This window comes from Prionailurus viverrinus, chromosome D3, assembly GCF_022837055.1.
Source record: "Prionailurus viverrinus isolate Anna chromosome D3, UM_Priviv_1.0, whole genome shotgun sequence".
Lineage (NCBI taxonomy): Eukaryota > Metazoa > Chordata > Mammalia > Carnivora > Felidae > Prionailurus > Prionailurus viverrinus.
The window spans coordinates 44,163,344-44,190,844 of NC_062572.1; positions in this window are offsets into that span (position 1 = coordinate 44,163,344).

Here is a 27,501-nt window from a genome sequence, read left to right on the forward strand (position 1 = left end):
GGAGATAATTTAACCTTTCTGAGCTTCAACTCCTTCTTCTGTCAAACAAGGATAACTACAACTATTTTTAAGGAAATAATGAAGATTAAAGTAAACGATATGAATAAGTTTACCTAGTACAGTGCCAGGTACATAGCAAGTAATTAACACCACTTTCCCTTCTTTCTAAACAGAAGTAAACAAACATATGATCTAAAGCTTTAAAAGATAAATATCTAGACACAGAATTTTTATGTTGTTCAATATTAAGAAGAGAATACAACAGTACTCAATTTCAGATATCATCCTGAAGCAGGCTTTGGGGAATATGTGCAGGGTGCTACCTCACTATACATTCATGGTACTTAGCATAGACCTGTGTTAGAGTACATAAGTTCTCTTTTTGTAATTAAGTATGTACATCTGTCTCTTCCATCCTACAATGAGCTCTCTGAGATTAACATCTAAATCTTATATATTATTAAGTAACTATATGAATGTATAAATGAGTAAGCACATAAGGATCAGATGATAGGAATTCTGAAATCATCCCAGTATGAATAAAACACACCACTATAAAGCAAATGAGTGCCCACAAACTTACTACCTAACCGACAAAAATGAAATAAAGTCTAAGTGAAAAATAAAGATATTTCAATAATGACAAAAATCCTTGTGTTAAAATACTAAGTGAGAAAAAATAAAATGTCTATGTCTGGAATAATTACTGTGTTGAATTTTTTTAACTATACATATTAAAAAAAGACAGAAACATAAATGGTCATGATCAATAATTGGCTCTTAAAGGATGCTTTAATGCTCATTTTATTTGATTTCTGTCTCCATTGGACCCTGATGCTTTCTTTTCACTTTACTGATTTTTCCTGAACAATCTTCTTTATTAATGTATTCAATAAATCAACATATATTACTTAAGTACCTTCCACGTGCCAAGCATTCTGCTAGACACTGGATACACAAAAGAAAATGAGATGGGCATAGTCCCTGCCCCCACTGATCGTGCCAGGAAGACAAGCATCTAAGGAGAGTGCTGAGGGTCAACAGGCTCAGGACAGTGGACAAAGAAGGCACCTAATTTACTCAGAGGATGGAAAGCCTGTCGGAGGCAATAACTTCTAAGCTGAAAAACAAAATAAAAAAAGGAGTTAGCCTTGAGAAGAGGAGATGAGGGAAGAAATGGAGAGGAGGGGCAGGCAAAACAGTATTTCATTGGCTTCTACTGCCATCTATGTACTGATAGCTCCCAGATTTGTATTTCCAGCCCAGACAATTGTGACACCTCCAAGCTCATATATAGCCTTCAGCTACCTTCCAGCCCGTATGTCCAAACTGAAATCCTTAAGTTTTTATTTTATTTCTGGCTAGTTAACATACAGTGTTACCTTCTTTTAATTTTTTAATGTTTATTTATTTTTCAGAGACAGAGAGAGCCAGAGTTGTGAGCAGGGGAGGGGTATTGAGAAAGGGAAACAGAATCCAAAGCAGGCTCCAGGCTCTGAGACGTCAGCACAGAGCTCGACGTGGGGCTCGAACCCACAAACCGTGAGATCATGACCTGAGCCTTAACTGATTGGAGCCACTCAGGCACCCCAACATACAGTGTTATATTAATTTCATGTGTACAGTATAGTGATTTCAACACTTCCATGCAACACCCAGTATCCATCACAAGTGCCTTCCTTAATCCCTATCACAAATTTCACCCATCCCCTCACTCCCCTCCCCTCTGGTAACCATCAGTGTGTCTCTATACTAAGAGTCTATTTCAAAATAAAGCAAAAAACAAAAAAGTGTTTCTTGATTTGTCTCTCTCTCTCTTTCCCTTTTTTCCCCTTTGCTCATTTGTTTCTTACCTTCCACATATGAGTGAAATCACATGGTATTTGTCTTTCTCTGACTGATTTATTTTGCTTAGCATTATACTCTCTAGTTTCATCCATGTCTTTGCAAATAGCAAGATTGTATTCACTTTTATGGCTGAATAATAATTATATTATTAGATATAGATATAGATAGATAGATAGATAGATAGATAGATAGATATCACCTCTTCTTTAGCCACTCATCAATTGATGGACACTTGGGCTGCTTCAATATCTTGGCTATTGTAAATAATGCTGCTATAAATATAGGGCTGCATGTATCTCTTTGAACTGGTGTTTTTGTATTCTTTGGGTAAATACAAACCAGTTTACATTCCCACCAACAAGGCACAAGGGTTCCTTTTTCTCCATATCCTTGCCAACACCTGTTGTTTCCTGTGTTGTTGATTTTAACCATTCTGACAGGTGTAAGTGATGGTAAGTGATGATAAACATCTTTCATATCTGTTGGCCATCTGGATGTCTTCTTTGGAGAAATGTCTGTTCATGTCCTATCCCCATTTTTTAATTGGATTATTTGGTTTTTCGGTGTTAAGTAGTATAAATTCTTCATATATTTTTTATACTAACCCTTTATCAGATGTAATTTGTAAATATCTTCTCCCATTCAGTAGGTTGCCTCTTAGTTTTGTTGATTGTTTCCTTCACTGTGCATAAGCTTTTTATTTTGATGCAGTCCCAGCAGTTATTTTTGGTTTTGTTTCCCTCGCCTCAGGAGACATACCTCGAAAAAAGTTGCTATGCTACATGTCAAAGAGGTTACTGCCTGTGTCCTCTTCTAGGATTTTTATGGTTTCAGGCCTCACATTTAAGTCTTTAATGCATTCTAAATTTATTTTTGTGTATCATGTAAGAAAGTTGACCCATTTCTTCCTTTTGCATGTTGCTGTCCAGTTTTCCCAACACCATTTGTTGAAGAGATTGTTTTCCCATTGAATATTCTTTTTCCAACGTTTTTGTTTTTTTTTTTTTTTTTTTATTTTTGGGACAGAGAGAGACAGAGCATGAACGGGGGAGGGGCAGAGAGAGAGGGAGACACAGAATCGGAAACAGGCTCCAGGCTCTGAGCCATCATCAGCCCAGAGCCCGACGGGGGGCTCGAACTCCCGGACCGCGAGATCGTGACCTGGCTGAAGTCGGACGCTTAACCGACTGCGCCACCCAGGCGCCCCCCCATTGAATATTCTTTCCTGCTTTGCCAAAAATTAATTGACCATATGGCTGTGGGTTTATTCCTCAGTTTTCTATTCTGTTCTATTGATCTGTGTGTCTATTTTTGTGCCAGTATCATACTGTTTTGATTACTACAGCTTTGTAATATAACTTGAAGTCTGGAACTGTGATGCCATTAGCTTTGCTTTTTTTTTCTTTTTCTTTAAGATTGCTTTGGTTATTCGGGATCTTCTGTGATTCCATACAAATTTTAGAATTGTTTGTTCCAAACCGAAATCTTTTGTCTCCATTTCCTCCTCTATGATCAAGAGGATGGAGGTGGGGGGTGGGGAGGATGGGTGCATGCTTAATCCATATTTCCAATCCTTCCAACCACCCAAACCAGAGAGCTTACTTTATTCTGTATTTCTCTCCCTCATCCTCCATATCCCATGGGTCACTAAATGCTATTCTAGGACTTAATCTCTCAAAACTCTCCATCCTGCTTATCCCCACAATCACAGCTCCAATCCAGGTTCTCATCATCTCCTGAAATGACTATCCAAATAATTACCCTAACCCCTGATTTATTTCTCTGCTTCCAATCTCACCTCAACTCTGAAACCATTTTTCATATATCCCACAGTGTTTTTTCAAAAATGCAAATCTGGTCATATTCCTCCATGACTCTTTCAATGTTCCCCAACTGCCCACAGATAACACTCTAGATTCTGCATGGGTTTGACATCCTTCATCATCTGGCCTCTACCTACTTCTCCATTTTAACGTCCTACCACTACCTTCTTCATACTTTAGGTTCCCAGTACACCAAATGGCAAGTATGAATGAAGCTTCTAAAATGTTCCTTCTGCCTGGAGCATATTGTCTGCCTTCCTCCAACTTCTACCCTGCAAAATATTCCTTCTCTTTCAAAAACAAACTCAGTATCTCCCCTTCTATGAGTAATTTTCTGACTCTCCAATCTTGAACATAGTGCTATTTCCTGTATATTCCCATATCTTCTCCTTCCATCATAAAACAATCTTTTCCTCTGACTAAAATACTTTCCCATGGCAATCCTACCCCAAAATCCATACAGTTAACATATCTTCAATATTTAGATTCCCCCAAGCATTACTTCCCTAAGGAAGACTTCAGGGACCCTTAAGTCATCTTTTTTTTTTAATGTTTATTCATTTTTTGAGAAAGAGACACAGAGACAGACCACGAGTGGGGTAGGGGCAGAGATAAGGAGACACAATCTGAAGCAGGCTCCAGGCTCTGAGCTGTCAGCACAGAGCCCAACACGGGGCTGAAACTCACAAACCATGAGATCATGACCTGAGCCAAAGTCAGACGCTTAACCGACTGAGCCACCCAGGCACCCCAAGTCAGGCCTTTTTATGTATATATGTATGTATTTACTTACTTACTTACTTACTTATTTTGGAAGCTATTCTAGAACTGTGTTTTTACTTTTTCACAGAACCTTTCTTAGTTTGCAATTATATATTCGTTATAATGATTTCTTTATTAAGATCTCTTTCTTCATTAGTCTACTAAAGCAGCAGGCCTCTGGTCTATTTTTTTCAGTAATTTGCTTGATAGCACACCATTGCAATGATGAACATTTAATCCCCATGACAACCTTAAGTTATCGTTATTATCCCCATCTTTATACAAAAAGAAATTGAGATTTTGAGAGGTCATGCAACTTTCCCAAAGTCAAACAGAGAGTGAGTGAGGATTTAACTTCAAGACGGTGTGGCTTTGGTATCCAGGCTTTAAAAGTCACCATAATATATGAATGGATAAAGAAGATGTGGTATAAATATATATATATATATATATATATATATATATATATATATATACTACTTGGCAATCAAAAAGAATGAAATCGTGCCATTTGCAACAACATGGATGGAACCAGAGTGCATTATGCTAAGCAAAATAAGTTTAGGCAGAGAAAGATAAGTACCATATGATTTCACTCATATGTGGAACTCGAGAAGCATGTAGGGGATGAACATTGGGGAAGGGAGGGAAAAATAAGATAAAAACAATAGGGAAGCAAACCAAAAGAGACTCTTAAATACAGAGAACAAATGGGGGGGTTGCTAGAGGGGAGGTGGGTGAGGGGGATGGGCTAAATGAGTGATGGGCATTAGGGAGGGCACTTGTTGGCATGAGTACTGAGTGTTTTATGTAAGTGATGAATCACTGGGTTCTACTCCTGAAACTAATACTACACTGTATGTTAACTAACTTGAATTTAAATAAATTTAAAATTTTTAAAAGAGAAAATAAAATATAAAAATTACCGTCATATAAATGTGTTGAATAAATTATTCAATAAATTTTATTTTTCATTAATTATATTTAATTCATAAGACTACACGTGAATTTTATCTGCTTCATATATTTTTATGTTTTCTAAATTATCTGTAATGATAATGTATTAATTTATAACAGAAAATGTAAATGTTTATCTAAAAGAACATTTTAGGAGCACCTGGGTGGCTCAGTGGGTTAAGCTTCCAATTCGATTTCGACTCAGGTCATGATCTCACAGTCATGAGACTGAGCCCCACATTGGGGTATGCACTGAGCAGGGAGCCTGCATGGGATTCTCTCTGTTCCTCTTTCTCTGCCCCTCCCCTGCTTGCACATGCACTCCCTCTCAAAATAAATAAAATTTTTTAAAGAACATTTTAGATCAACTAAATTTTATATAAATATTTTAAAGTGTGCTTTTCTCTACACCAGAGGTGTTCAAAGAATACAGCAAAATAATATTAAAGTAAGTTATAAGAGAAAGAATACATTTCACACCCATTAGTAGACTATTATCTTTAAAAATAACAAGTATTGATGAGGATGTGGTTAAATTGAAATTCTTATATATTGGGGCACCTGGGTGACTCAGTTGGTTCAGTGTCTGACTTCAGCTCAGTTCATGATGTCACAGTTCATGGGTTTAAGCCCCGCATCAGGCTCTGTGTTGACAGCTCAGAGCCTGGAGCCTGCTTCCGGTTCTGTGTCTCTATTTGTCTTTCTTTGCCCCTCCCCTCCTCACACTCTGTCTCTCTCTCTTTCTCTCTCTCAAAAATAAGTAAACATTAAAGAAAAAAACTTTTTTTAAATTTTGTGTATTGGTGAGAATGTAAAATGATTCAGCTACTGGGGAAGCCGTATGGTAGTTCCTCAAACTTAAACGTAGAATTATCATGTGATTCAGCAATTCCACAGCCAAATGAACTAAAAGCAAGGATCTATACATCAGTGTTCATAGAAGCATTATTCACAACAGCCAAAAGGTGAAGATAATCCAAGTGTCTATCAACAGATGAACAGATAAAATGTGATATATACATACAATTGAATATTATTCAATCTTTAAAAAGAATGAAATTCTGGTATATGCAACAACATGGATGAACCTTGAAGACATGACACTACATAAAATAAGCCAGACACAAAAGAACAAATACTGTATGATTCTACACATATAAAGCACCTAGAATAGTCAAATTTATACAGACAGAAAGTTGAATAGTGGTTGCCGGAGCCTTAGGAGAGGGGAATTGGGATTTGTTGTTTAATGGAGAAGAAATTTCAGTCTGGGATGTCAATAAAGGTCTGAAGATAGATGGTGCTGATGGTTGCACAGCACTGTGCATGTACTCAATACCACTGAACTTCCACATGGTAATATGTAAAATTTTATGTTGGCTATATTTTGCCACAATTTTTAAAAAGAAATTGAATAAAAAACTATTATGGCAATACTTCCAAAGGAAGGAGCAAAACAAATGTATTCTTAGAGACCTGGGAGAAATTTCTGCTGGAAAAAATAACTACGAAGAAAAGAGTATGTGGCAAATAGGGTTAATGCCTGCTCATATCCCACTGGCACCACCTCTATGTGTTGAAACCTGCTTACCAAGAACACTTGTGTCTCCATGCCTGCAAGTTCTTTCTACCGTTGGAAGCACACTCAGCCTATGCATAGGCAAGCTGTAAGAGAGTTAATGCCCCAGGAAGGAGCCGTCAGCCACTGCTGGATGGGGACAAATACCTCAGCTTCCTTGTCCCTCTGTGAGGATAATTCTGAGGTGTGTTTCACGTGTATCCCAGAAATCCCAGTTAACACTGGGCTACAGCTGCACACTGCAGTAACTTGCTTAGTAACATGCTATTGACTTTCTTCTCTGTATCCCTTCCTCATTCTCCTATTCCCTGGAATCATCTCCCAAATAAACTGTATTCAAGTCCTGGGTGAATCCAAACTGAGACACAAAACTCTAAGACCCTGATGAAAGTGCCCCCAGAAACAGCACAGAAAAGGAAAAGAGCATGAGACTGAAAAATGTTCTTTCTAACAGCCAAGTGGCCCAGAGTTGGAGAATAATTAAACAGTAATATGATACAAAAGTGGACATACACAAACTAGCCCCAATACTGTGCCTATACACTTAAATAAACAATATATCAAATCATAAAACTTAAAAGTGTGCTTTGGCATATCTTTATTTAATCAGTACATGACTGGCTTATTGTAATGCTAGCTTTATAATTCTATTGATATATCTTTAAAGAAAATCTCTTCTTTTATGGATTCTTTTGTAAATAGCTGCATAATGACATAAGACCACTTCATTTTGCTTTAAAGCTTTCCTTACTCTATACGCTAAATGTAAAATGTACAGCCTGTTTAAAGCTAAAAGCTTACCGAGTAATATAAAGTACTAACAATATGTTTGCTTTTAGTCCTGTGTATCTCTCCTCTCAGAGATTAAAACCATACTGAGAAAATCTTCAGTTCAGTGGTGTTTAAAAGGAAAACATCACTGTAATAAAAGCTTTAACAGGCCTCCTATCTTTAGACTAACAATCAATCCTCATTGCCTATTAAGTCACTTCGATGTCACTATTGGAGAAGGGCTGTATAGGTAATTATCTCTTCTGGTCTGCAATTGAAGTCCCAATATCCAACTGCTTCTGATTACAACTAAGTCCCTGAAGTCAATGCTGATCCAGGGGAAAAGGGGAATACCAAATGTGTTGCTTTAAATGAGGACGGATATTTTTCTCACTTTTCTCCATCAGCCCATTTCCCACTCTTCCTTGAGCAAATTCATCACTTCTGACAATCCCCCTATGAAGGGAGGTGCCATCTCCATTGGGCAAGAGATTTAACCAACTATTGGAGAGCCAAAAGGGGAATGGAGCCTGAACAACTGACTCACACATCACAGCTTGAGCCACTAGACCAAGCTTCCGCCCTGAGAGGAAGATGAATCAGTCAACAGTGATTCATCCCACCAAGGAAAATGTGTTTTCCCTGTGATGGAGAAGTTCATTTTAAACATAATAACACAGAAAATGTAAAAGTTAATGAAAAGAACAGTCTGTTTAAATTCAACAGCCATGCAGGCTTTTCAATTAAAGATACAAATACATACTGTCACATGACCTGAAAAACTATTAATAGAGTGTGAACATTGTTCATGGAAATGTCTGAAAGCAACTATTAAAATTTCAGTTTAGGGGTCCTTGGGTGGCTCAGTCAGTTGAGCGTCTGACTTTGGCTCAGGTCATGATCTCACAGTTCATGGGTTCGAGTCCCACATTGGGTTCTGTGCTGACCTGGACCCTGCTTCAGATTCTGTGTCTCCCTCTCTCTCTTCCCCTCCCCCACTTGTTCTCTGTCTTTCTCTGTCTTTCAAAAATAAATAAACATTAAATTTTTTTAAAGATTTCAATTTAAAACTTCATCAAAAAAGCAGGGAAATGTGCAGTTTTACATATTTAAAGAAGATAAAGTAAATTCTAAAAACATTTTAACTTTAAAAGTTTAAACTATCACTGAAGACGACTCTTAAAGAATAATACTCACCTTTGGCAAAATCACAAAAGAAGAGAATTTTTAATATAAACAATTTGGTGCAAAGGACTGGCTGAATTGCTACATTAATTTAACAAAAATAATGACAGTTGCTATTATCAAATGCCTACTGTGTGCCATCCCAAATTTTCTTAACAATTCTCAAAATAAATATTATCTGCATTTTATTGAGGAGGGACTGGAGGTTCAAAGAAGTTCAAGGGCTTGTCCAAGGTGCAGTAAGTTTCTGTTCTGAAATTCAAACTTAAGCTATTCTGGTTCCAAAATAACCCTGACAATTCTTCACAATTCCAAACTCTCTCCCTGAGATATCTGAAGCCTACTTATACCTTAAGCAATGGGCTATATAATGTGGGCACTCAAAATAACAGCAGTGAATTACATGTTCTTTGTTAGATTTCTACCCTGGTCATACCCACACCCACTCACCAACACACATATACACATGTGCACACCACTCGCAACTAGTTATTAGAATTATGAGTTTTTATACCAAACTTGTTACTATTCCCACCCAGATCATTTAATTATTTTTTTAATTTTCTAATGTTTATTTATTTTTGAGAGAGAGACAGAGCATGAGTGGGGGAAGGGCAGAGAGAGAGAGGGAGACACAGAATGTGAAGCAGGCTCCAGGCTCTGAGCTGTCACCACAGAGCCTGATGCAGGACCCAAACTCAAAGACCGCAAGATCATGACCTGAGCTGAAGTCAGAAGCTTAACCAACTGAGCCACCTAGGGGCCCCAGATCATTTAACTATTTTAACTGTATTACTATACAGTAGACTCAAAATTGTTGAAGGTTTTTCTTACATGATTAAGAAGCAAACAACCCTAAAAGGAATAAATCTCGGGTGCCTGGGTGGCTCATTCAGTTAAGCGTCAGACTCTTAATTTCAGCTCAGCTCATGATCTCACAGTTCATGGGTTTGAGCCTCACATAGGGCTCTGCACTGACAGCACAGAGCCTGCTTGAGATTCTCTCTCTCTCTCTCTCTCTCTCTCTCTCTCTCGACCCTTCCCTGCTCATTCTATCTCTCTCTCCTTCTCAAAATAAATAAACTTAAAAATAAATCTGAGATAAAAGTACACATCCCTAAGTCAAAGCTTTCAATCTTAGCCTTGGTCACTCAAGGATCCAGGCATATTTATACCTCTAAATTGGTAGTTCTGACTTTTAACTTTTATTATATTTTAACAGTGGTTCTTAACCGGCCAACCCATAGAGACTTTACCACACTTCTCTAATGTAAGAAGTAATATCTACTAACCTTTATAAAGTCTTTCATACAAATAAGACTGGCATACTTAAGACATTCACCAGGATCCTCAGGCCCATGTGGCAATGTGGCAGTTTTGAAGAGTTTAATGGAATAAGTAGGATTATAGTATAGTAAATATCATATACTACTACAATTATTATCGTTGTTGTTGTTACTACTATTGTTGTTCTAGTAATAAATACTAACAATTAATCCTCTCAACAACCCTTTAGTGTCAGCACTATTATCATCCATGTGTTATAACTGGAGTATGCTCACAATGTATACACTATGCCTTGGAAAGATTAAGGAACTCAGATAATACAAATGATATTCAGGGCCAGAAATGCCTTTATTTAACCATTATGACTTACTGCTTCCCAATTTCCATAGAGATCTGTAAGATAATTATTATATCTTTCCAGTGTCCTTGAAGCAAAGCTTAATTGTTCAACCTCAAAACTGCAAGTTGTCCATGCGTTATAGTATACTGACTATTGTATTTCTAAAGTGCACACAATGAAGCATTTACTAATTCTGATCAACTTCAAATCCACTTCAGAGTGAGGTACTATTACTGGCATCTATTAGTAAGTCTAGTCACTGTGCCAAGTACTACCACTGTCCTAACTATGCTGCCAGAGGCAGCTATCAGAGCAAACACCTGTGCTGAGACAGCACTGGGAACTGTCCATGGTGTTGACTGAAATTCTGCCTTGAGTTTGCTTTTCCATATTTCCACTCAGATTCTGCCTGCTAACCAAACCCTGACCTTCCTTGTTGGTAGATCCCGCTTCTAAACAAGGCTTTATATATCTTCAGTTCTATTACAATCTAGCCTTGTCCAGATTTTCACCTCCTGACCATCTATCTTTTCTAAGCCCTGCCTGTGCTACCATGATCCCACCATAGCTTCATTTCCTGCTTGTATTCTTTCTTTCTTTCTTTCTTTCTTTCTTTCTTTCTTTCTTTCTTTCTTTTTAATATTTATTTTGAGAAAGACAGAGTGTGAGCAGGAAAGGGGCAGAGAGACAGGGAAACACAGAATCCGAAGCAGGCCCCAGGTTCTGAGCTGTCAGCACAGAGCCCGATGGGGGCGGGGGGGGGGGGGGGGCACTTGAACTCACGAACTGGGAGATCATGACCTGAGCCAAAGTCGGACACTTAACCCACTGAGCCACCCAGGAGCCCCTTTTCCTGCTTGGATTCTTAACAAATCAGCCTACCACTATCTTGTCTAAGGTACTCTTTAAGAAGGGAAAATGCAAATAAGATTGCATAGTAAATAGTAGGGATATTAGGATTATCCTTGTCATTTCTCCCTTATGGCTTAGGCTGTATGAAAGGGAGGGGTGGGAGGGGTCCCCCCTCTGGTAATCACAAAGCTCCCAGCCAAGTGTTACTTGAAATTTGTTACAGGAAATGGAGTCACAAGGTGAGAAGAGAACTAGCATGGGAGACACAGATGGAATTGACTGGCTGCAGTGGGAAGCAAAAGACACAAGTATGGTCCTATGGGAAGTTAAGCTTAAACATGCTACTTGTTTTCTGGTAGATACTAGAAGCTAACCTTCAGGTCCTAACAACAAGTTAAAGGGAGGAAATAATTTATAAGTGATTTATCACAAAAGAAAATAAAATCTAAATATTTAATCTTTGCTTAACATACTTATTTGTAGCTATATTACCTTTGCAAACATAAGTTTCCAGGCCTAAATTATTAATGAAATGCTGTCTTTCATTAATTTAAAGTGTTTGATATATAAATAACTTTCACAAACTAATTCAAACTAGCAATGTATGACACTAGTCTCAGAGATAGTGTGAAATTTGCTTTAAAGATTGCTGCTGGCTGTCCAATAATTATACACTGTGACATTGCAGCAGGGTTCCTGCCTGGCCTCCATCTTAAATTAGAAAACATAAAGCCAGTTTAAAAAGAAAAAAAAATATGTACCAGCATGATATCACCCTAGCAAATGCATAAATACGTTTACATTTATTTAACTAATTGCCCCCTTCATAGCCAGGTATTTATAGCCTTAAATTGTTTACTTTTTTTTTTTTTAAATATCACTGTGCTAGTCATCCTTCTCACAACATAACAATTTATTCTTATCACAAACCTGGATATTTTGTTGTAGATGGGTTTACCCTAATGACCACAGCTCGGTAGTAACAAGCATTTTAATAAAAGTTAGGTACCAATAGTGAACAAATAACATGCATCCTCCTGTTAGCAAAGATATAAATACAAAAATTAGTGTGGGATATTCTAATTTCTTAATATAAAACCTAAAAAGCTTGAGGAACTTTGAAGAAAATAAGAATTTAGGAAGACAAATATTTTATCTTCTGACTGAACCTCAAGAGTGATAGGCAAACTCTTTTCTTTTTTAATGTTATGTTATTTAGATGTCAAACCCAAGTTAAGTAATAGACTGCCCTCTTATTCTTTGTTTTTTCCTATAAAGGGTCACAGGTACAGGGGTTGTGTCTCTCACTACCAATACCTCCCTTCCCTTCTAGGATAAATCCATGGACTTTTTCCATAAAGATCTAGTGTAACATTTTTTTTTCACAGTTGTGAAGGAAAGCCCAGACATACCAAAAGACTTATCCAAAGTTACACAGGCAGAGCTAGAACCTGATACTTCTGACAACAAATAAAATGTTCTTTCCACTATACTGTACTGTTTCTTTTTTTTTTCAAATTTATTTTTACATTTATTTATTTTTGAGACAAAGAGAGAGGCAGAGCACAAGTGGGGGAGAGACAGAGAGAGAATGAGACACAGAATCCGAAGCAGGTTCCAGGCTCCAAGCTGTCAGCACAGAGCCCAATGCAGGGCTCGAACTCACAAACCATGAGATCATGACCTGAGCCAAAGTCGTAGGCTTAACCGACTGAGCCAACCAGGTGCCCCTATACTGTACTGTTTCTTATAGAATTTGTGTTTCCAGCTGTCTTTTAAATAAGGTTGACCATTGTTATGTAGATCTGGCAAAAAGAATTCTACTGTAACTATAAGTGAACCAATAGTTAAATGTTGCATCTGAATTTGGACTAAAGTAGTTTTCTTGGTTTCTACTAAAAAAGAACAGAAATTGTTATAATTCTATTCATATTCATTGTTTTTCAAATGTAGTCTATTCCTTAACTCCATCCAGAAACTGGAAGTCTAGAAAATCTTTATCAAAAAGCTAGGTGATTTTATAATTTTGATTGTATAAGGTAGGGTAGGTAATCTATGATCCTTAGGCCACAAACCCTAAATTCTAAGTACACAGATACCTATATCTTAGGCTATATTAAGTTTGCTAACTTACCCCTTTTAAATTCTACTCTGAGTTCTTGTCAAAGACCCTTTTTTTTTAATGTTTTATTTATTCTTGAGAGAAAGAGAGACAGAGCATGAGTGAGAGAGGGGCACAGTGAGAGAGGGACACAGAATGCAAAGCAGACTCCAGGCTCTGAGCTGTCAGCACAGAGCCCGACATGGGGCTCAAATTCACAAACCATGAGATCATGACCTGAGCTGAAGTCGGACGCTCAACCGACTGAGCCGCCCAGGCACTCCACCAAAGGCCCTTTCTAATGCCAAAATAGAATTTCATAAAAATGGACCTAATAGTGTTTAGAGGAAAAATATTAGATGCCCCAGTATTTTTTAAGATATAATTGATAGATAACATTATATTACTCTCAGGTGTGCAATATAATGACTCAATATATGCACATATCATGAAATGATCGACACAATAAGTCTAGTTAACACCTGCCACCACACATAGTTATAAAGCTTTTTTTATTATGACAAGAACTTTTAAAATTTATTCTCTTAGCAACTTTTAAATATACAACACAGTGTTATTAATTAATCACCATGCTGTACATTACATCCCCAGGACTTACTTATTTTATAACTGGAAGTTTGTACCTTCTGACCTCTTTCACTCATTTTATCCACCCCCACTGCCAGTCCCTGAAAACCACCAATTTATTCTCTGTTATCTAGGAATTCAGGTTGTTTCTTGTTTGTTTCATTGTTTGTTTGTTTGTTTTAGATTCCACATGCAAGTGAGATCATACAGTGTTTTTCTCTGTCTGATTTGTTTCACTTAGCTAACACCCTCAAGATCCATCTGTGTTGTTACAAATAATGCCCTCCATTTTTGGTTTTACTTTTTTATAAAGAGAGAGCATGAGAGCAGGGTAGAGGCGCAGAGTGAGAGAGGGAGAGAGAGAATCTCAAGCAGGCTCCACACTCAGCTCAGAGCCCAACGTGGGTCTCAATCTTACAAACCTAAGCCAAAATCAGAAGTCAGACACTCAACCAACTGGGCCACCAAGGCACCCCTGCCCCAGTTTTCATACAAAACAAGAGAGAAAGAAAATTAGAGAGGCATACATTTCCAAAAAACCTCATACAACACTTTTTAAAACATGGATATAATATACAGAATTTAAAAAGGAAATTCTAGAAGAAGTGGGAAATTAGCAAAAGTGAGTGGCAAGCAATACAGACAAAGAGAAAGAGAAGATTATAAATATTCTAATCATCAAATACTGGGGAGAAAGAAATTGAATGTCATAATTTGATTGTCATAAGAATGTTTGGTCATCATTTTTGTTCAGTTATTACCAGAGGTAATTGTATATGTAATACTACCCTATGATATTACAGAAAAAAATCCTACTGTCTGATTTGAGACAAGAAAATTACCCAAATAAAAACAGAAATTGGGGGGAAAAATGAACACTGAACTGGTGCACATTGAAGAAGATACTATGATCTAGCCAATGCATTCTGTAGTAACTACATGATTCCCAGGTAACAAATTCTTTCCGTGCATGTGACTCATACTTCCTGAAGGATTTCAAGATGTACAGCCCAGACTCAGCAGCTCCAGCAGAAAAAGGTGTTCAGAATGTACAAAGATCAGGTTCAGACAGGTCAGAAACAAAGACCAAGATCAACCAAGACCAAGAAAAGTAAGCAGATAGCGTAGTCAAGGTAAGAACAAACTTAAAGATCAGAGAAATGGAAGGAATAATCAGGATCCCAGGATAAGATACCAGGGGGCAAAGAATAGTAACCTAGGCAGAAGAAATCCTTTCCATGGTAGATCAGACCCTTCTCAACCTGCTCCTCATTTGCCACTTCAGCCTCATGCATCAGAAATACTCATTTTGTCACAGTTCTGTGCCTCTGCTTAGCATTCTCTTTCTTAACTTATTCACCCATAAATTTTAACTCTCCTTCAGGACAGAATTCAACATCAGCCCCCTACAAATAAATTGGCTTTTCATGTTCCCAGGAGACTTGGACACACCATCCTAATGTTTCCAATGTACTTTATGCAAACCAACATTATAACATGTATTGTGATATATTTTAGCTGCTTGTGTGCCAGTGACCCCATTTACTAAAATCTCCTTGAGAACGGGCACTGCTTCTTAATCAATGATTTCTCAAAAATACCTAGAACACAGTGCCTAATGGATCACAAGTTCTCAAATATTTGAATAAATGAACACCTCTACAATAACACTTACGTTCTAATATAATGATATATTCTGTCTTTGCCTTAAGAATGGGAACTATCATATTCATTCTTTTCCTCTAGTGCCTAGCTCAAGTTCTACCAAAGAACATGTGCTCAATAAATATTTAACAAATTACCAAGTGAGTGAAAAGCTCTTCTCCTTCAATTGTTTATATAGACCAAGTCTAAGAAGAATTATACAGAGAAGAGTACCAAAATGTGCTTTTAATATTGGAGTAACAACAGCAATAGAAGAGACATAGCAACTTACCAGCTGTGTCTTCTCAGTCAAGTGACTTAATCTCTCTATACCTCAGTTAGTGTTATTAGCTATAAACGGGATAATCCATACCTAGTATTATTAATAGTAATAGCACTGCTCAGGGCACCTAGGTGGCTCAGTCGGTTGAGAGACTGACTTCAGCTCAGGTCATGATCTCATGGTTTGTGGGTTCGAGCCCCACATCGGGCTCTGTGCTGACAGCTCAGAGCCTGGGGCCTGCTTCAGATTCTGTGTCTCTCTCCCTCTCTGCCCCTCCCCTGCTCATGCTCTGTCTCTCTCTGTCTCAGAAATAAACTTTTTTTTATTTTAAAATAGTAATAGGACTGCTGTGAAGATTGGAAGAGTATCTAAAACATAAGAAGCACTATTTCCAGTATTTGTTTCTACTGTTATTGTTAGAGTTCTGAGCTAGCAAGGAAATTTTTTAAATGAGAGAAAGTGAGCGGCTATCTATCAAGAAGAGGTCATGTTTCTTCTCCTTATAAGGCAGAACAAAATTGACCAAAAACACAAAGTAATCAAAACTCCCAGCCATAAAACCTATTAGCCACTTGACTTTGCTTATATCATTCACCATTATGTACTTCAGTATCTTCTTTATTCATTCAATAGGTATATCTGACTAAATATTATGCAAGATACTAGAGGTACCATGGTAAACAATACCCACATGAAGGATATAGACTAGTGAAACCAATTCTTTACTCTCTAAAATACGAATGTTCATTTGAAGATTCAAAATAAAACTGTCATCTCCCTAGGGCCTTTTCAGACTTCAAAAACCAGGTCCACTTCTCCCCTCTGCTAGGACCTGCAATACTGAACCACTGCTAGTGATGTGGCTGTGGTGTGTCCTTGAAATGTATTATGACAGGGAAGGTAAAGAATCATTACATTAGATGTTCTACATGATTCATCCCACAGTTTATACTCTAATAAGACACTGTTGCCCTGAATCCACAGCCTTCACACACAACTATCAACTCACAAATACATACTATTGCTATAAAATAGGTAAGTCTAAGAAAACAGACTATTAAAAGTCTGTCTTTTCTGCTGGCAAAACAATATCTATCCTTTTGTGAGTGAATGAGTTTTCTACTCTTTGAAGATGCTTACGTAAAAAACAAAACAAATAATAAAGAAAATTAAAGGCCAACAGCACGTTAGAGTTAGATGTAAAACAATAGAGCAAGCCTACAAAAATGCAGTATGGATTCAGATGGAGAGAAGATGTCCAGAAACCAGGACCTATTAGAAAGTTATATGTTAAGACAAGCCAGAATTGTTAGTACAGAGGCTAGGCAAAAAGCTACTCAGTTAAGTGACACTGATCAACATAACCCACTAGTGTGGGGGCTGGGTATTATAAATGTTCACTCAAGAGACACACCGTCACCAAAGTAATGTAGGAAAGGACACTTAAATTTAAATTTCCAAGAACTTTCCAAAAAACTAATAAAGTACAGTAAGTCCAAAAGGAATATCAGGTGTTTTGCAAATGACTGATGTGATTAAAATTAGAACAATGAAAGTCCAGCCACTGAGCTGCAAATTAGAAAACAGAAAAATTATGCGCTACCATGATGTTCTGACAAGCATCTTAGATCATTTTCTTTGAGAAAAGTTAAATATGTATCTGATATGTGCATAAGCTTCACTTTATCTTTAAAAAAAAAAATTGTCTTAAAGTGGGATAAAAAGTTACTTATCAACATGTCTAAAACACCAGCAAACTATATTAAGTTTTACAGCCCCATGATTGTGGTAATAATATAGACAAATTTTCCTTTCAAAATGGTAACACTTAAAGACCTAAGTGTAAATACTTCCACAAAGCTGGAATGGAGTGAATAAATACCAAAAATCCTTTACCCAAATTTTTAAAATTTTTTTAAACGTCTATTTATTTTTGAGACAGAGAGAGACAGAGCATGAATGGGGGAGTGTCAGAGAGAGAGAGGGAGACACAGAATCTGAAACAGGCTCCAGGCTCTGAGCTGTCAGCACAGAGCCCGATGTGGGGCTCGAACTTACGGACCGTGAGATCATGACCTGAGCTGAAGTCGGACACTCAACTGACTGAGCCACCCAGGTGCCCCCTTTACCCAAATTTTTAAAAACTATTTTACAAAACCATATTCAACATATGTGTGTAGGTATACTTGTGCACATATGTACTCTTACACGTACACAGTTTTCAAAATTAATGTTAAAAGTTTAATACATACCAGATTCACATGCAACTTTCCACAAGCTTTCATACTCATTGAAAAAGATTTAGAAAGAGGATTAACATCTAACCAAAGTCTGCATTCTAAAATAAAACCACACAACTGGAAGGTGAATGAGGAGAAGCCTCATCAACTCCTCACATCCCCGACAAGCATAATTGACCCTTACCAAGAAAGTATAGACCAGAACCACTCATTTGAGCCTGTAAAAAAAAAAAAAAAACAATCTGCTTTACACTGCCTCATCTCTGGGGTTAGTAGCCCTCAGAGAAGTTGGTGTGAAACAGACCTTTTCACACGTTGTTGGTAAAAGTATAAATTAGAAAATCTTTTTGCAGATTTATCTAGCAATATGTTTTAAGAGCCTCAAAAAATGTTCTTAGCCTTTTATTCAATACAGTCAAACCTGGATATCTGTTAAGAAAGTAATCCTAAATACAGTAAATAAGCCTGATTCACATAACAAGAAAGTAGAAACTACCAAAATATGCACTGCTGTGTAAAATCTACCTAGAAGACTCTCATGTGTTCATTTAGAGTAAATATTCATGGATAGATAGATAAAATAAGAAATGCTATGCTCTATTGTAAGTAAAGTAATAAAGAGACAAAATTATTCATAATACATATTCTCAATATGTAACATCTCTGGCTATGGGACAGATTGGTCACTCTAAAACCATAAATTTTATCAAAATTATAAAGCTACTTAATCCCAGAACACTTCTCATCCCCATTTTTTCCCCACCTTCAGAAGCCAAACTTCCCAGCCCCACCATTGTTAACCACCCAGTTACATCCATATGATCCTGTACCCTGGAGACACTATTCCTGGCAACTATTCCTCTCCAGTAGAGACTGTTTCTTTTATTTTACCACTGGTACCCAGAACTCCATGCTCCCCATTACCATCTATGTCACATCTCCTGTCTTCTACAAACTGTCCCATTGTCACCAGCACATATTAATACCTTATACTTCATGGTGTATTGAAATAGATACAATTAGATGAAATCTAAACTTTCCCACCATCAATTCCACCAACTTACCTGTATACCTACAGATTCCACCCTCTTACTTGTTACAAGGTCAACAACTCAAGGATTTTGTTCACACAATTCTCTCTAGCACCAATTTCTCCCTCTATTGTATCACTACCATTGGCAAACAAAGATGGCTTAATATCCCCTTCTTAAACTTCTTAAAATAAACTTCTTAACAAAAAGAAAACATCCCTTACTACAAGCCTTTTCCAATGATGATCTCATTTTCCTTCTCCCCTTCATAGCAACACTTCTGTATACAATAAGTTTTATTCACTGTCTCCATTTACTCAGCACCTCTTCTCGCCTCTACCCATTCATATTGGGCTTTCTTCCTCACCATTCCACTGAAATAGGACCAATGAATGTCAGCAATGACCTCTATCCTGCCAAAACATCTCAACAGCACTGATAAAATTAGCTGTTTCCTAGTTCTTGAAACACTTTCCCCTATAGGTTTCTAAATACTACTCTTGCCAATTTCCCACTTCCCTCACTGGCCACTTCTTTCCATTTCCCTTAGTGGGTCTTCACTTTCCACCAGCCCGTTAATTGTTAAAGTGTCCAAGGCCTCCATACACAGGCTTCTGTACCTCTACAGCCTCTGCCTGAGGGAGCCTATCCAATCCCATGGCTTTAAATACCTCATCTGTAGGTAGGACAACTCTTAAAATTTGTGCCTCTATCCCAGGCTATGGTATTATCTCCATCGAGATATTTGGCAGGAATCTCAAATGAAAACTACTGATTTCCACTCTGTAGACACTTTCTACTCCCAAACCTTCCCCATCTCAAGGTCTGGCATCATAACCATGTAGGTGCCTAGTCAAAAACCTAAAACTTATCTTTACTCCTCTTTTTCCTCAATCCCAGATGCAATTCATCAATAACTTCTATCATATCAACCTCTAAAATGCATGCAGAGTCTAATCATTTCTCATTATCTTTTCACTTCTGCCCCAGGCCTGGCCACCATTATTTTTCACCTGAACTTCTGCAACAGTCTCCTAGCTGATTTCTCTGTCTCTGCTCCAATCATGGCCAGAGTGGTCTCTAAAGCACATATATATATGATCCTATAATTCCCCTACTTAAAATCCTCTTCAGGTCATTTAAAGCAGAGTAAAATCCAACCTCTTCACCATGAACTATAAGGACGTATATGATCTGGCCCCTGCTTCCCTCTGCCCTTATTATTATTATTGTTGTTGTTGTTGTTGTTGTTCTCTCCTCGAATCTGCCAAGCTCCTTCCCAGGTCAGGGCCATGACACTTGTGGTTCTTGCAGCTTGGAATGCTCTGTTCCCACAAATTTAATAGTAATAGTAATAGTAATAATAATAATAATAATAACAAATATATAAATAATAAATATCTCAAACTTACTACTCACACTCATTCTCTCTTAAAATAAAATAAAATGTAAAAAAATAGAAAATGTGACTTAAGTGAGTAAAAACAAAATGACACAACAATAAAAGGAAAGCTCTCTATCAAAATAATTATTATTTGAGTCTTCATTATAGAAGAGGGAAGGAAAATTCATTGAAATATAAAAATATTCCTTTTATTAATTGGCCACTTATAAAAGCTATCCCCAAATGTGCCCTTCTAGTTAACACTACACCAGAACATTCTGGTAATTTTTTACTTTTAGTCAATCACAGGTATTTATCAGATAGAGAGAGAGAGAGAGAGAGGGAGGGAGGGAGGGAGGGAAGGAGGGAGGGAAGGAGGTATTTCCCCTAGGAAAATCAGTCCTTAGGAAAATTGATAAAGCTCTCAAGTATTTTAACATAAATGGTAATATATAAAAAAAATAAATAAAGGATGCACAACAACTGACAATTTTGTCAGAAAAGTTAGGCTAAAACACCTGATTGGTTTCTTGTTTTTCATTAAGAATGAACTGACAGGTTGTGGCGCCTGGGTGGCTCAGTCGGTTGAGCGTCCGACTTCGACTCAGGTCATGATCTCGCGGTCTGCGGGTTCGAGCCCTGCGTCGGGCTCTGTGCTGACAGCACAGAGCCTGGAGCCTGCTTCAGATTCTGTGTCTCCCTCTCTCTACCTCTCCCCCACTCATGGTCTCTCTCTCTCTTTCTCTCTCTCTCTGTCAAAAATAAATAAACATTTAAAAAAATGAAAAAAAAAAGAATGAACTGACAGGTAGAACTAACATGAATTGTCAAATAATGCTCAAAAGTTGCTTTCATTTTCTTTTTTTTTTCCCAATATTAAGTCTCAATCAAACCTTTTCCCCAGTTTTGTTGGCAAAATTATTAGGTGGCTCCAAGATTCCTGCCCACTGTTATATCTGTACCTAAATATGATGGTATAATTCTCTCATGATTATGTTATACCATATAGCAGAAGCAGATTATGTTATACCATATAGCAGAATTTTTCAGATTAATTAAGGCCTCTAATTACCTGATATTGAGTTCATCAAAAAAGAAATTATCCTGGTGGGCCTAGCTTAATCAGGTGATCCCTTAAAATAGGCTGGAGGGATTGGAATTATAAGAGATGTTCTCTTGCTGGCCTTGAAGAGGCAAACTGCCATACTGTGAAGATGTCCATGTGGCAGAGAACAGAGTACAGCCTGTAGGAACCGAAAATGACCCCCAGTTGGCAGCCATCAAGAAAGCAGGAACCTTAGTCCTACATCTGCCAGGAACTGAATTTTGCCAATAACCAATAACCTGGGAAGAGGATCCCAAACTCCATTTGAGATCGCAGTCTCAACCTTGACATCAACCTAGTGAGACCCTGAGCAAAGGACCCAGCAAAAACATGCCCAGATTTTAGATCCATGGAAACCATGAAATAATGTGTGCACTGTATTACATCACTAAATTTGTGATAATTTGTTACACAGCAGTAGAAAAGCAATACCCCTACTTTAACTATGACATTTTAATCCCCATCTCAAAGTATTATATTCATATTGGATGTCACTTCTTGGGTACCAATTACCATGGATAATAAGAACCTTATATACTTGAGTGATTATTTGATAATTGTCTGTCTCTCTATCAGATTTCAAACTCTGTAGGAGGCAAAAACTTTATCTGTCTTGCTCACCATTACAGCCTCACAAACAGAACATAGCAATTACTCAGTGTAAGTGTTGAATGAAAGAATGTTCTCATTATTTGGTTTCATGTCTCTCATGAGCCCCTGAAAGTATTTGTTACTTGAAACAAAGAAAGAAAGAAAGAAAGAAAGAAAGAAAGAAAGAAAGAAAGAAAGAAAGAAAGAAAGAAATGGAAAGGGAAAGGAAAATTCCTCCATCCTCTGTTCAAAGAATACATAGTATGTCTGTGAAAATTTGGAAACTATAACATGCAAGACACTCATCTGGCAACCTGCAATCAGAGAAATGGTTTGGCCTTGTGGGAAGGCACTGAGCAGCTTTGGGTAAAGCTGCCAATAAAGCCAGACTGCAAAAAGCAGCTTCAGCTATGAGCCTAAAGCCAGATGTTACAAATATATCAGCTCTGTCTCCATTCATTGCCTGCCTCTCCAGCTCCTGACAGCTAGGCATCTGTTCTCTGGTCATGAAGACTCCACACTGTGCACCTCTAAGACAGCCTGCCCACTTTCAGGCACAATGTCAATGGCCTCAGCTCATCTGGATGCAGTACAGGAAACTGCTCAGCCAGTGTCCTGTGTTGATCATTCTTTGCCCCATAAGGACCTCTGAGCTGTTCTTACCGCCCACTTCCACCACTTCCACAAGAAAACTTCTTACCCTCAAATGCTACCCTTCCCAACACTGGGCTTTCGCCTTAATTCTTTGATTTCTGTTTTATGCTGCCATTCACTTCCCAACAGTCTGGAGCCCCATCTGTGAACTCTAGCCTGGTCGCCTGTCCTCAGATTCTCGTGTCCTCCTCCAGCCCAGGTTGACAACACTGGATTCCCCAGCCTGGGTTTCATACAGAAACTCTGTGCCAATGTTTGCCTCAAGTACAACCGGGCTGCCATCGGACTCTGCACCTTGCCAACGCTCAGTCAGGCCTACACCCCTTCCTACTCCCACCATTTTTCCACAGAAAATAAGCTTCCAACCTACCTTGACCTCCATTTCCTCTTCCTATCCACTTCTTTTTGCCAAGATGAACCAGAATTCTTACAAACTCTCTCACCCTACATCCAAGTCTGATATAACAAGGTGTCCCACAAAGTAGGGATTATTCTTACATATAGACCTCAATAAAGAATTCATTCGTCATTAGACATGCTTTAAAATTATTTTTATCTTACCTAAAATTCTAAGAATGTTTATTCTCTGCCTACTTCACCTCATTGCCCTATGTCAAAAACCACTTCATGAGCATTTTATATTGGTAGAAATTTAAATTTAACATTTGTATAGGTATTTTCACTGTATGCATCTACTTACTATTTTTTTAACATAATTTGGGGGTTTTTCAAATTTTTTAAAGTTTATTTATGTATTTTGAGAGAGAGAGAGAGAGAGAGAGAGAGAGAAAGCAGGGGCGGGGCAGAGAGACAGGGAGAGACAGAATCCCAAGCAGGCTCCATGCTGCCAGCACAGAGCCTGGTGTAGTGCTCAAACTCATTAACTGTGAGATCATGACCTGAGCCAACACAAGAGTCAGACACTTAACCAACAGAGCCACCCAGGCGCCCCTCAGGCTTTATTACATGTAGTTTTAGCACTTTTTTTTCTGAAGACATTGACCAGTAACAGTAATAAAAGAAAATTTAAATAAATGTGTTAGAAAGCTTTTTTTCTGGATATATATTCTTTCACATATAATCTCTTTTAGACACACTAGTTTCTGTACATATCATATACACAAACTGAAATACCAAGTTTGATGCCAATTAGTGGCTTTAAATATTGCTAATATTTAATGAATTCAACTTGAGGCATCTTAATCAAAATAAAAAGTCGTCATTCCCATTACAACTACTATATATTTCTTTATAAAATTTATAAAAAGCTATATGTGAAGTTTTTTTCCTTCCATAGTGAATTAACTACCAGTTATCTATTAAGTTTCTTTAGTGAAACTTGTCAGAATTCAAAAACAAATTTTAAACAACTCAAAAACAAATTTTAAATGCAAAATACCTTGGGGCACCTGGGTGGCTCAGTCGGTTAAGTGTCCGACTTCCACTCAGGTCATGATCTCACAGTCCGTGAGTTCAAGCCCCGCATCTGGCTCTGTGCTGACAGCTCAGAGCCTGGGCCCTGCTTCAGATTCTGTGTCTCCCTCTCTCTCTGTCCCTCCCCTGCTCACACTCTGTCTCTCTCTCTAAAAAATAGACATTAAAAAAAATTTTTTAATAAAAAGTAAATACAAAATACCTTTCATAGGCATTATTTCAAAATGTTAATATCCTTTTTCTCCTTTCAGTAATCAAGGTATTACCTTCGAATATCATTAACTAGTTTCACCAATGCCTTCCTTTAGGGATTAAAAAAAAAAAAAAAACTTCAAACTTACTACACAATAGACTTAACTGGGCAGCTTTTAAAAGATCCAGAGTTCATGGGGTGCCTGGGTGGCTCAGTGGGTTAGGTGTTGACTTCAGCTCAGGTCATGATCTCATGGTTTGTGGGTTCAAGCCCCAGGTCAGGCTCTGTGCTGACAGCTCAGAGACTGGAGCCTGCTTCTGATTCTGTCTCCCCCTCTCTGTCTGCCCTCCCCCTACTTGTTCTCTCTCTCTCAAAAATAAATAAAACATTAAAAAAAATTTTTTCTAAAGATCCAAAGTTCAGACTCACCACCAAAGTCCCTGATCCAAGTGGTCAGAGACAAGACCCAAGCATTATCACTTTTTTTAAGTTTATTTATTTTGAGACAGAGAGAAAATGCACAAGCCAGTGAGAGGTAAAGAGAGAGGGAGACACAGCATCTGAAGCAAGCTCCAGGCTCCAAGCTGTCAGCGCAGAGCCCAATACGGGACTCGAACTCTCGAATCATGAGATCATGACCTGAGCCAAAGTCAGACACATAACTGACAGAGCCACTAAGGCGCCCCAGCATTACCATTTTTAAAACCATATTATAACCATATTAAAACCACAGACACAGGATGAAAGTTATGCGTGAGGTAATTCAGGAAGAACACAGGGGTGGTAAAAGACTTGTTTAGGCATGCCAAGGATTAGGCTCTACCTAATGCTCCCACCTCTGCCTCTGGTACACTCTTGGACTCTTCTGGCAGGCCTGGACATACCCAGGCAGGAGAGGAAAGACACTTCCTAGCACTGGTGTTACACTGCTATCTCCAGGTGTATGGAGATAAGGCATAGACCCAGCTGATAGAGGTTCAGAGATGGTGTTTGAGGTTCTCTAACAGCTTATGCTGCTCCTGTTGTGTCACATGTCCTGTGTTTACCACCATAGCAATGATTGGTTCTAGAGAAGCATTTTCTTTACTGTTTACATGAGACATCCTACTCAGATGCACACACTCTCTCTCTCTTTCACAGCAACCTCCTTGGTAGAATTTTTTCATTTATTTTTCTGACCAGAGAGTACATACTAGAAATTGCTGTTCACATACATTTATGGAAATGCTCTCAGGTTATCTCAGGCTCCCTTTTACACTTTCCCCACTATGGCCCTTTAGTTGCCCCACTTCAAGTGATAAGGGTTTTCATGCTCTCTGTGCATCTTTTCCCTCTAAATCTGTATGTAAGAGGTGACTTAACTAGTCACCTTAACACTAGTGTGTGTTGAATTTGCTATATTGTCTCTTAGACTTCAGTTCTAATTATGTAACTAAAAGTTTTTTCCCCTTTTAAAAGGATTCTATGCGAGTAGGGAATATTTCTTTTGGATGGGTAGTCTTTCCTGGCACAACTGAATCAACACCAAACAGGGAGCCATTGACTCCTACACTCCATGCTAAGATTATCAGTAAGCTAACTGTTTATTAAAATTATAATATTAGGTGGAAAGATAAAGAAAGGAAAAATTGACCTTTAATGTGGTTCAACTGTTTTGATCCAAGCAACTAAAGAAAACTGGATTGCTCTGTTACACTGTTCCCAGAACATCTTTCCTAAGTTGTCCAATTAAAACTACTTTGCACAATGCAGGAAATGAAACCATGTAAAAAAGGACCAAGAGATTATACAACTTCATTTCCAAATATTTCCATCCTACAAATATTATGCTAAAGAAAACCATTTTAATTAGAAAAACACATGGGAAAACTCATAATAAGCACTAAGTAACTAGGTTTGCAGAGAGTTTTTTTCTCCAGGCATGGTGTTTCAATGTCAATAAATCAAGCCAAAGAGAAGAATTTCTGGGATGTATCGCTACTGATTTCTCACCAAAAAATGGGGGAATTTTAATTTTTTCCTTTTTTTGAGAGAGGGAGAGTGCATGCACAAGCAGAGTAGAGGAGCAGAGGGAGGGAGGGAGAGAGAGAAAGAGAGAAAGAGAAAGAGAGAGAGAGAGAGAGAGAGAGAGAGAGAGAGAATCCCAAGCAGGCTCCACACACAGTGTGGAGCCTAACATGGGGCTCAGTTCCACAACCATGAGATCACAACCCAAATCAAAATCAAGAGTCAGATGCTTAACCGCCTGTGCCACCCAGGTGCCCCCAAAAGGGGGCATTTTAAAAGAGAAACATTATTCACTTTTACTAGAACAGCATCTTGGGCCGAATGTAATCATATTTATCTGTTTTCCTTCAAATGTTATTTTGGTCAAGAAAAGTTTTTTTCCTTTATGCCACATCAGCCTTACTTTTTCTTCTTTGCCTAATAAATAATTTCTCCCTCTATTCTCATGTCATGAGAGATGGTAGCTGTATATCATGTACAAATTCATACATTATCCAGAAGCAAATGCATTTCTAAGTGCTTCTGTGAGTCACTAAGGATGCTATGGTTGATGTGTCTCCATCATTGACCTATGACTTACAAAACTGCTATCACAAAAGAGGATATTTTTTAAACTCTTATGTGTACTTTAATGAATAATTTTTTCAAAGGAAACTTCAAATTGAATTTATCTTCCAACACAGAAGAAATTCGTATCCAAAACTGTGTATGTGTCAAATATATATACATATATATATTATATTCACAGACACACTTTTATACTTTTTCTAATTTATTTTCATCAATTAATATTTATAAGCATAATAATTTGGAAGTCAATCTGAAACAGAGATACAATCTCT